Consider the following 10,844-nt stretch of genomic DNA (forward strand, 5'->3'; position numbering starts at 1 on the left):
CCATCTCTCTCTCTCTCTCCCCACATTCCTGTCACTCTTCAGCTGTCTCTGTCAAAATAAAAGGCCAAAAAAAATAAGAGTTTTAGTTACTTAATCTTAATAGGTTTTGTACGAACGACACGTTTTCACTCCCAATGCTTCAAAATAAGATGTCGCAGGTAACCCTCTAATGTCAGCATGTGCAATTAATATGCAGCATGTCAAGTTAAGTCTGTTTAGTTCAAGTTAGCAATAATAAATATGCAACATTTATTACACAGTTTAAAGAGTTGCAGTTTGGTTAGGTTGAGGAAGAGCTCAGGATTTAGCTTTAAAAAAAACAACAACATTGACTTCTGGTTTCACATGGGACACGAACATCTCCTGGGTGAAAGTCCTGTGTTTGTTTGACCCTTTGTGTGTTTGCAGTTTCAGGTTGATTATGATGGACGCACTCTGCTGCGGCTGCCGTGTCACACGGCGTGATGATGTGCAGACTCTAAAAAAAAATGCAACAAATTTTCACAGATGAATTTTAGCTCATGCTCGAGATTTATTTGGTATTCTTGAGAATTAAAAGCAAATTTTAGATATTTGATAAATTAACATAAAAAGGTAAAAAGTGTGTTTTAGCTCCTTGTTTTAATTTTATGGCCCATCTATTTTAGGCCTCAACGCTGTGTCTCAGCGCTCTCATCAACCACATTTCCTGCAACTATTTTCAGCAAAGAAGCTCAGATAATCCCATTTTACATGACCAGCATGCACCAACAGACAAAGTTAGTGGCTAACAGGTGAAGACCAAAGAGTTGAGACCAAACCAGAGGTAAAAGGAAAGTGAATATTGCAGTTATATTCATCAGGTTGACAGAATTCCAACTCCAAATGAATGCTAATGTTGCTCTGTGCCTGCTGGATGTGTAAATAGTCGCCTGTTTGCCAACAGTAAGATGACAATTTGTCAGGGCTGTGATTGTCAGCTTGTCAGTAGTACATTTTTTATTTATGAAGCGCATGTCAAGACAAGAGTTACAGGCTGCTGCACAATGCAAACATAAGTTTAAACAGTATACAAACATATTACAGGACAAAGTGCTTATGAAACAGCTTCCTAATGCACCTTTGATTTGCTTTCAATGTTTCTTAGATGGAAGAAACAGAACTGGACTGTCCCACACAAAGTTTATGTGGTACACATTTGGCCATTTGATTTAAAAGAAATGTATAGCTGTGTATCTTTAGCATAATGGTGATATGAAATATACTTAAATCGAATAATGGAACCATGTACAGGGAGAAAAGAAAGGGAACCAGGATTGAACCCTGTGGTACACCGCATGTCACAATGTTAAAAAAAAATAAATAAATAAATTGACATTGATTTTCAGGCTTATTCCTCTATGTAACATACACAAGATGAAGCAAAATAAAGTATAAGTTAACACACACCATCCTGTGGTAGTTCAGTGTGTAATTTCATCCCTTCAGCATTGAACAAAATGACAAAAACAATATTTTAAGAGGTTAAAATGTACATTGACCCAAACAGCTGTTTCCACATTTACAAACTACTCTGGATGCTCTGCCATTTCTGTTCTAATTAAAAACATCATTTCATACACTTCTCGCCAACAATGTGCAGACGGTCATGAATCCAAGCTTTAACCATAACATAATCATACTGTAGTTGCCGTGCTCAGTTATTGTGGAAATAAATCATTTTCAAATAAGGTTGCCATTGAACTTTCTGCTGGATTTTTTTTTTCTAAATCGTCCAATATCAACACGCTGTTTTGATAGTTTGTGACACGCACTCGAACATACACAAACAAAGGCTCAAATTAGACAAGCCGTGAGTCATCGGTATGGTATGAAAATCATTATGAAACAAAGGCAGGTGAAGGGAGTGTGTTGTGTTGTGCACTGGAGTGTGTGTGTTATAAGTTCATTCCAAACATACGTGTGTGCATGAGCAGCTGATTGAGCAATATGGAGTGTGAATGTTGATGTTTGATTGGTTGCATGTGGACGTACACATACACACATACCACAGCAATACTCACCTGTGCCATTAACAGCAAATCCCCCTCCCCTCCCATCAGAGGCTTTCAGGAAGGAATGCGAGGCAATCAGTGACGTCTCAGAAGGTTTCTGTCTCTCAGGACCTGACACGCTGTGTAAATACAGCAGGCAGGTTGGAGGGTTCAGCTATCCTAAATAAAAGGCTACTGCTGTAGATCACATCACTACTGCAGGCGTGCATGGAAGCATTCATCGCGTACGATTACAAATACTACAAGCAGACAGCTGCAGAACTTAACAGGATTACAAAGACGGACACTCAGAGGTCTTTCTTTGAACAAATATACATTTCTGTGAGTGTTAAAACGAATCAAAATGATCGTTTGACAAACAAAATGTTAAATTCTTATGAACAAACAACCCGACAAACAATTACACAACCAAACATTTCCACGTTTTAGTGCCAGATGATGTTTTAAGATACTAAAATTAGCATTGATCTGAAAGATGATGGGAATTAGTTCAACATTTGACATAATATTACCTTATAAAGTTAATATGATTGGTATGGATATACATTTAGTTAGCAAACAGCTGATTTACAAATGCCAATATTATCAACATTTGAAGTTCTGGTTGTGTCTTCCTCAAGTCCATATTCATCTTATTTTTAGTTTTGTTGTCTCTCCATCAAAGCCTTTGAGGGTGAAAGCTGTCTCTCTACCTGGACAGGTAGTTCCAGCTGCATCTGTAAACAGAATTAATGAGACTGCAGAAAGTGAGCCAGGAACGAACAACGTTATGACGAATTAATTTGGCACTTTATGCGACTTGGCGCCACGAGTTTCAGAGCTCGGTTCAACTTTACACCGCTGTTGTAAATATGGACAGTTGTGTTTGTTACGATTTATTTATGATTACTCATGATCAAAAACTTGCGTGTCGACAACTCTGCTGACAGCCAAACATCGAGCAAGTGCAACAACACAAGACAGCAGCCAGCTAATATCACTTAGTAGTCCAACAACCTTTTATTTCTCCAAGCTCTCGCCAATAAACAAAAGTCAGTCCCAGATTTACTCTTGTCTGACGGCTTCTTGCCCGGTCACTCTCTCCTTCCTGGATCAGCATCCTCTCCGTCTCTGCCGTGAGGTCTGCGGAGGCTGCTGAGCCCGTTTACATCGCCTGCTGGCCCCGGCTCTGGCTCTGCAAAAACACTGCTGCCACTGTCTGCCAGCATCTTCTTTGCTTTGGCAAAATCAAGTTCCTTCATACTTACACACAAGGTCAGAGATTTCTAGAAGGGTTTCAGCTTTACAAACAATTCAAATTCAGAAATCCATAATCCAAATATATATTTTAAAAAAAACAAGATTTTAACCTGACTTTCTTTGGACAGCATCTTCATCTAGATTATAATGTTTACTTATGCCGTTGAAGGTTTGTTTATATCAGCGATGATTGTATACATAACTGTAAAACAGCCCAACATATTGAATTACGATCAAATGAGGAATATACAAAACTCTGATTTTCCATCAATAACTAAAACTCTTCAATTATGTATAAATAGCTCCAATGTGCAGTTAAACCTTCTAACCTCAGTAACCTTACCACCCTCATGACTGCTTAGCTTCTGTTACAACTTGACTTGACAATCCTGACTAAACTGAGATCTTTGTGATTGTGCGCGGATTGTTTTTCTACAGAGGTCAGTCACTGTATCGGACTCGTGATTAGCGGCACACACAAAAAATTCTTGCTGTTTTTTTGACCAATATTTGAACTTTGAACCGCGTCTCACTTGTCGGTTGAGAAATATCACAAAAAGTCAAATTTATTTTATCATCTTCTTCTTCTAGTACACACCCTGAGCTTTCCTCAGGGTATGACATCAACGCACAACGTTTGATAACATCTTTTGGATTACTATGATTTGATAAATATCCTGCATACTTAAACATTCACAGCTCACTGTGAACTTTTCCACACTACCGGTGAATACTTTGCAGATTCCTGCTCAAAACTGTACAACGCTTCAATTGAAAACATATTGTAATTATATTTATATCTTCTAGTACTTGATTTTTATTTACAATAATCCTCATTATTAAACATGGATCACGTATGAGGCATTGCATGGCCCGGCTCTTGCATGCATAACGCAGCCATCGTTCCAGCTCCCGGGCACTCTAAACATGGGATCACAACCTTTGAACTGTTCCCTTCACATGTTTTAAATCCTGAGGTGATCATGCTTTTTTTTCGTTGGAGCTCCTAAACTTTGGAATAGTTCATCCTGTTCCGTCTGTGGTTTATTTTAAGCAACTACTGAAAACTCTGCATAGTGTTTGCATACTTTTATTTTATCCCGAATGTGAAGAACTTTTTAAAAAGTGCTGTATAAAGAAATGTCTTGGTCTTCTAACACCGCGGTCACTGAACAAATGATGTTATTTCTCAGGCATTTCTGGGTTACAGGGCACCGAGCGGTTACTTTCTCTAACTCCAGCAATCATAGTCAGGTTTAAAGGTCCCATGATCCTAATCTCTCGTCATGATTACCATGACAGTAACATTGCTCTTCTAACTTCTGTCAGACCGGCTGCTGATCTGTGACCTGATGATGATCTGTGATGACCCTTGACTCGTGCTTGTTTGCTCTGTAGTGCCCCAATGTCATCCTGTCGATCGCTCAAGATGAGCAGAAGAGGGAGAAGAGAAACCAAGAAGGGCATGAAATTGGATGAAAACGAGCTAAACAATGTCAAGATGAGGGGAAAAAGTGATGTATTTGTATCTTTAAAGAAGTCGAGTACACTTTAATTTAGTAAAACACAGTTTAACAGCTCACCCCCGGCTCACATTTGTACATCTGCTTTGTAGCTGTCAACATGAGAAACGACAAAACGTATCACACAAACAGCTGTTATAGCGAACAGAAATGTTAAGACACTTCATGTCTTTGTTTGTTTGTTTTTAAATATTTTTTCTACTTGTATTTATAGCTCACCAGATGAAGCTTTTTAAGTCTGTCATGGACTGTAAAACATTTTAATATGAAGGTCCCTCAGGAGTTTTATAGGAACATCCGGGTGCTGAAGAATGTGCCAAAAATGTTTGTGTACGGAATTAAAAATAAAACAGTTTCTTTGAAACATAAAGGGGCATATTTTGTAATATAAAGGATAAATGAAAGAGCTCACTCGTCTCTCTGTAAGCTCCAGTAACATCATTAAAGTTCAGTTAGTGTCTTCCAGTGTTTGGTGTTGACACAACCTGAGCAGGGTTTGAGCTGCGGGGGGCTGAAAGGGCTGAAGGGTCAGAGAGTCGGAGGTCTGACCTCATGTCATTCACATCTAATTCCATCTAAGACCACAAACACGATAAAAAAAAAAAAGTTATTTGTTCTGGAAAGTAGGACACATTTAACAGGTGTACCTTAACAGGCACACAATGGGCCCTCTTCAGCCTGGATGCAATCCTTTTGATCCACAATAAGGGTTAGCAGGCGCTGATAAGATATCTAACATGTGTATCGGTTTCACCTGAGCTAAAGGTACAGCTGTTAAAATAGGTTGAGGAAACTGGATGGGGGGGAAAAAAAAGAGACCAGGCTTCACTTCACAGCAGAGGAGCTTCTGGTTTGATCCACAGTATGAGCAGCAATTTTGGTGGGAAGACAGTGAGGGATCATTTCCCTTGTTGCATCACTTGTGACTGCATGCAAGGGCTGTGTCTTTTCCAAAATCAGGTCCAGATTTAGGAGAACTAATACACTGAATTTGCAACCAACATAGCATGATCCAAGCTCACATGTTTGCCACCTACACGTGGGAAACAAGGCAGCTAGAGTAGTGGTCCAAAACATTTGAAACCATCGTACTTCTATACAATTCTTTTTTTTAATGTACATCAGGAATGAGAAAACCAGCTCAGACATATATGATGTTGGAAATGTCAGTATTTGTGTGTCCCTGCTGGAGTACAAGGCAAAGTAATTCAAAAGACCAGTTAGAATCTGAATTCAAAGATCACTATGGATCAAAATATTGAATTTTCTGTTCATAACATTGAATTCTAAATAAAAGGCTCTCGTCTCTATTGTTATATTGTGACTACTGCCTCCTCATTAACATCATCAAGGGGACCTGTTATGAAAATATTTCCCCACATTGTCATTTTGACAGATTAAGTCTGAATGTGATCTAATGTGAGAAATTCACATGCAACACTGTCAGTAACCACATGTAGACCACCTGCAGTCCAGTTGGTGGACAGTGTGCATCATCATCATCATCATCATCGGTGGTCACTCGAAGTCGAGTATGACTGCGATCTGTTCTGTCTGATACATTTTGGTCATTCGGAGCAAAAAACCGAACTTATACAAGCGAAAAAAACTAAGACAGAATATGTTGATGTACTCCAAAAGTTTGAAGTTTTTACCAAACGAAAGTTCACACAGCCGCCGAAACTTGCTGAATATGGGTGCACGTCCACGGGCAGGAGTGTCCGTGTGTCCAAAGTGCAAAACGAGAAGATAAGCGATCCAGTTGGAGGCCGAGCCGGAGCTCCATCCTGTGATGTAACAGCTAATGACAGTAAATGAGTTGAGTTCTTTGCTCGGGGCAGATCAGTGGCTCCCAGAGGGAAAGAGCCCGCGGTTCACTCTAAGTGCTGTGTTGTTATTTCTGAAGTGAATGGAGTTTGTTATCACAGCTTGGCCCCCCTCGCCCCCCCTCTCCATCACTCTGCAGAGCGACAGAGCAAAACCCCTGCTGCGTTTCTCATGCTAGACACCGCATGCCTGCACACACACACACACACACACACATCCACACTTATGTGACGGGCGAATGTATGCATGCATGCGAGCGCATTTCTGCTGCGGCACACGGAGGCATGTATAGAAACTAAAGGTAACGACGTGCTCGAGGTTAGAGGAGCTCATGGCGTGCGACTCGCCTGCTACCGCCATGACTCTGCTTACGTTACTTATCTTATCTGCTTATCACGTTGGCAGACAACAAAACACACACATTCAAGCACACACACACACACACACTCTTTTTTTCTTTTTGGTATGTACCAAAGTAACCAGTATTTTGGCAGGTGTTCCTGAGTTTTCTTAATCAGGTTAAGATAATCTTCCCTTTGAGTACACACACACACACACAGAGTACAAAAACAGGCAAAAGTAATCAGTTACATTTACTCAAGTACAACTTTACTTGAATATATCCTTGTTTTCCTCTACATTTATCTGACAGCTGTAGTAACCTGTCACTGGTTTTATGTTCAAACTGATGGAAAGTGTGTCAAAAAGACCATGTTTCCACGGTGACACGTTTTAATTAGTTCAACAGTCTGAAAGATGTCGTTTTTCATGAGCACTTTTACTTGTAATACCTGAGGAGACAGCTGCTGGCTGCAGCATGTCCAGCCCTTCCTCCTCGGCTGGCTGTGAAACGCGCTCTGCCCTTAAAGAAAACAATAACACCAGCGAGCGGAGCAGGTGAGCGTCTGTGTCGTGCGTCACTCTGCAGCTCGGCTTCGCTCGCTCAGAGCTGCAGCGTCAGTAGACGTGGGCCGTCAGTCGACAGGACCGGAGGAATGTCTGGCTCTGCATACCAGCCCGAGCCTGCATACGTCAGTCTGCATGGAGCAACTGCTGGTGTTAATAATGATGTTTGTGAGTGTGTGTGTGTGTGTGTGTTTGCGTGGGAACATGGCAACTGTAGTGGGGTATTGTCTGGCCAGTGGCATGACAGACCAGATTAGACCATCAGAGGGTGTGCAGCAGCAACGAAATCTGTGGTCTGAGCTGCATCTGGGTCGGTCACGGCGTTTAAGCTCTGAGCGTTCTGGGTTTCCATCAGGAAATTGTTTAGCAGAAGCAGTAAGCACTTTAAAAACTTTATATCTTCCAGACACTGTGATGCTACTACAGCAGAGCAAACATATGATGTGATCGGATAAATAAATCCTGGTGCATTATCAGTGTCGTTGTTGGGGTTAAATTATAAAAAAAAGACATTTATTCAACCCATTGCTTTCATTCCTTTAAGGCTCATTGTGACTGTTTTTTCTGATACGGCTATCGTTCCGTGAGAATCTCATGCCATTGTCGTTACTAAATGAAATATGTCACCTTTGCTATGTGATGTACTCTCACTGCTGAGTTACCCTGATGATAAGTATTATATTTCAAAAAAATGTAAGTCAGATAAAGAACATCGCGTGAGAGGTTTTCGCTGTGTAAGCTTCAGCTGTAAAGGGATCTGACACATTCTAAGAGGTCGGAAAACACCTTTGCATCAGGTAAGGTCAACAACACAAGACACAGCAGTCAGCCCAGCTCGGCGTCTGTCTTTCAGCCTTTTATTTCACCAAGCTCAGTCAGGGAAATAGTCGATAGTGTGTGACTTAGTGCCATAAAGCATCATTGATCATACCTGGAGCACGTAGTTACATAGTATGAGGGGCAGACCTGATTACAAGTCAGTGTAGCATCAAAACGATTTCAAATCTGTTATTTGTGGTAGAGACGTTACACAATTGGGCTGTGTGTGGCGTAAAAGACGAATCTCCTTATCAGTAAAACAACAACTGAAGCTGAAGCAAAACGCGTGCCTGCCTCTGCACATCCACACGGTGAAGGGTGTTATGGGTAATTGTAGGTCACCCTTCCAAAAAACAGTGTGCAACCCCGCGTGTCAAACGAGCTGATCAGTTGATCAGACTGCCTGTCTGGAGCTGATTTCGAAACAGAACTGAACAGACATGTTGACATTAGACTCAAAAAGTCCCATAATCTGCCATGCAAATGGAACCCGATCACATAAAGAAGCATGTTCTGGCCTTCAGATATGTCAAGCATATACCAATAATGTCACAACATTTGTATTAGAATGTTCTAGAAAGCGCGAGCCTCTCGAAACACGACAGGATAAGTCGCATTCTTGCATAAATATGGAGAACGTTACACCCAATGTCTGAAAATCCTTGAAAACGATTTCAACCTGTCAGATGTTTGACACGATTTTACAAAAAAAACATTTTAAGCTCCAACGTTGTCACTCAGCATTTCTGTTCCACGGCCAGCCGTCGTCACACAAACAATTAAGACATTCATAGACAAAGACATTCATGTTCTTACTCCAGAAACATCTAAGAATCCAGCCAGATTATTCTGCAGGATCAATCTTCAACGGAGCTCTTGAGTGAAAAGCTCAAGTGTATTTGCCCTTCGGGGAGAATTTAGCACAAATACCTGCAGGATTAGCACATGCTCCGTGAGCTCTGACGCAAGGGCAACGATGTTGGGTATGCACCTGGCTTTAGACCATCAGCCATGTGTGTGATCACACCTGGGAGACAGGCTCAGGTGAGTTCGGAGAGCCTGTCAATCACAGCCCTGGTCATCCCCGCGGCAGTCTGCCAGTTCAGATTTACTGCCCTGTTTGGATTTAACCCTAAGCTCCCGTTCTGAGATCCGTCCTATGTAAACTTGCAACCACATATTCTACACACTTGTGTGTGTGTCTGCGTGTGCGCCCACAGACACACAAGCATGCACGCACACGCGCAGATTATCTTGGATGTTTATACAGAACGACTTGAGCACAGATCTGATAAGGCTTATCTGATCCGAGAGTACAGCTCATTAAATCAAGTGTAAGAAATTCTCACGCACCTGTGTGCCGTGGAAAGAATGTGCGTGTTCTTTTATTATAGCCAGAAAATGACTCAAACATATTTTTGTCTTTCTTTTGCAAATGACGTCGCAGGTCTGTGTGGGTTTCTTTTTTTGGTGCTCTTTCAACGGTACACTGCTTCGCCATGGGTTTTTCATCCCACACAGATTTCCACTAACATGTTTGTCTTTAGCAGGTGAGATAGCACAAAAAGTAACAGATTACATTACATTAGCAAATGTTTTATAGTGACAAAGGTTGATAAGATTAGGGTGGCAGGCTTTGAGGTCTCAGCACATCCTGCTGCACCAGTTTGTTAATCTCGTGTGTTTATTTCCTGGAGTGCACATTTTTTTTCTCTGACAGAAAAACCTTGAAAAAGTTGCAGTATGATGGAAATGTACAAATAGATTTTTGATTGTCAGACTTTAGAGATTGGTTGGACAACCTCTCACGTTTCTTAAAGATGATTCTGCTGCGTATAGTTGACACATTGTCATTTTGAAACTGCAAACTGATGGACCCCCTTCGAAAAAATGAAATGAATCAAGGATATTCCTGCACAAATTAAAACGTTTCTTTAATTTGTGCAGGAACATGCGTGCTTGGTAAGAATGAACAATGACACCAAGAAGAAAAGAAATGAGGAAACTGGAGTGAAATGACAGAAGCAGAGTTCTGGGTAAGTGAAGACACATGCAACTCACGTGATCCCTGCGATGCTAACAGCTACCACTGACGCCTGATTGCCTGTTTGTGGTGAACAGACAATTAATCATGAAGGAATGCAGGAAAAACTTAGTTAAGCAAACCACAAATGACAACGTTTCCCCTTTCATAACCTGCTTAACATGTGTCACTAATTGTTACCATGAGAACACAGCTCAGAGCTCGCCTCATGGCCAGTATTAGGCGTAAAAAACAAGTCATTGACGACGATTTTGACATTTTTTTTCAGTTTGTTCTTCTGATTCAAACAATCCTGAGTATACTGGAAGTTGTTAACTCGACAAACAAGTCTAACATATCTTTGTAACAGTATAACATTTCACATTGGTCAGGTTTAACAGGAGACCCATGGTAAAATGTGAAAAAGTCAATAAAGATTGATACGTCGTTATGTTCTTCTCATGTGTACGAGGA

This window comes from Larimichthys crocea, chromosome XVII (assembly GCF_000972845.2).
Source record: "Larimichthys crocea isolate SSNF chromosome XVII, L_crocea_2.0, whole genome shotgun sequence".
Taxonomy (NCBI): domain Eukaryota; kingdom Metazoa; phylum Chordata; class Actinopteri; family Sciaenidae; genus Larimichthys; species Larimichthys crocea.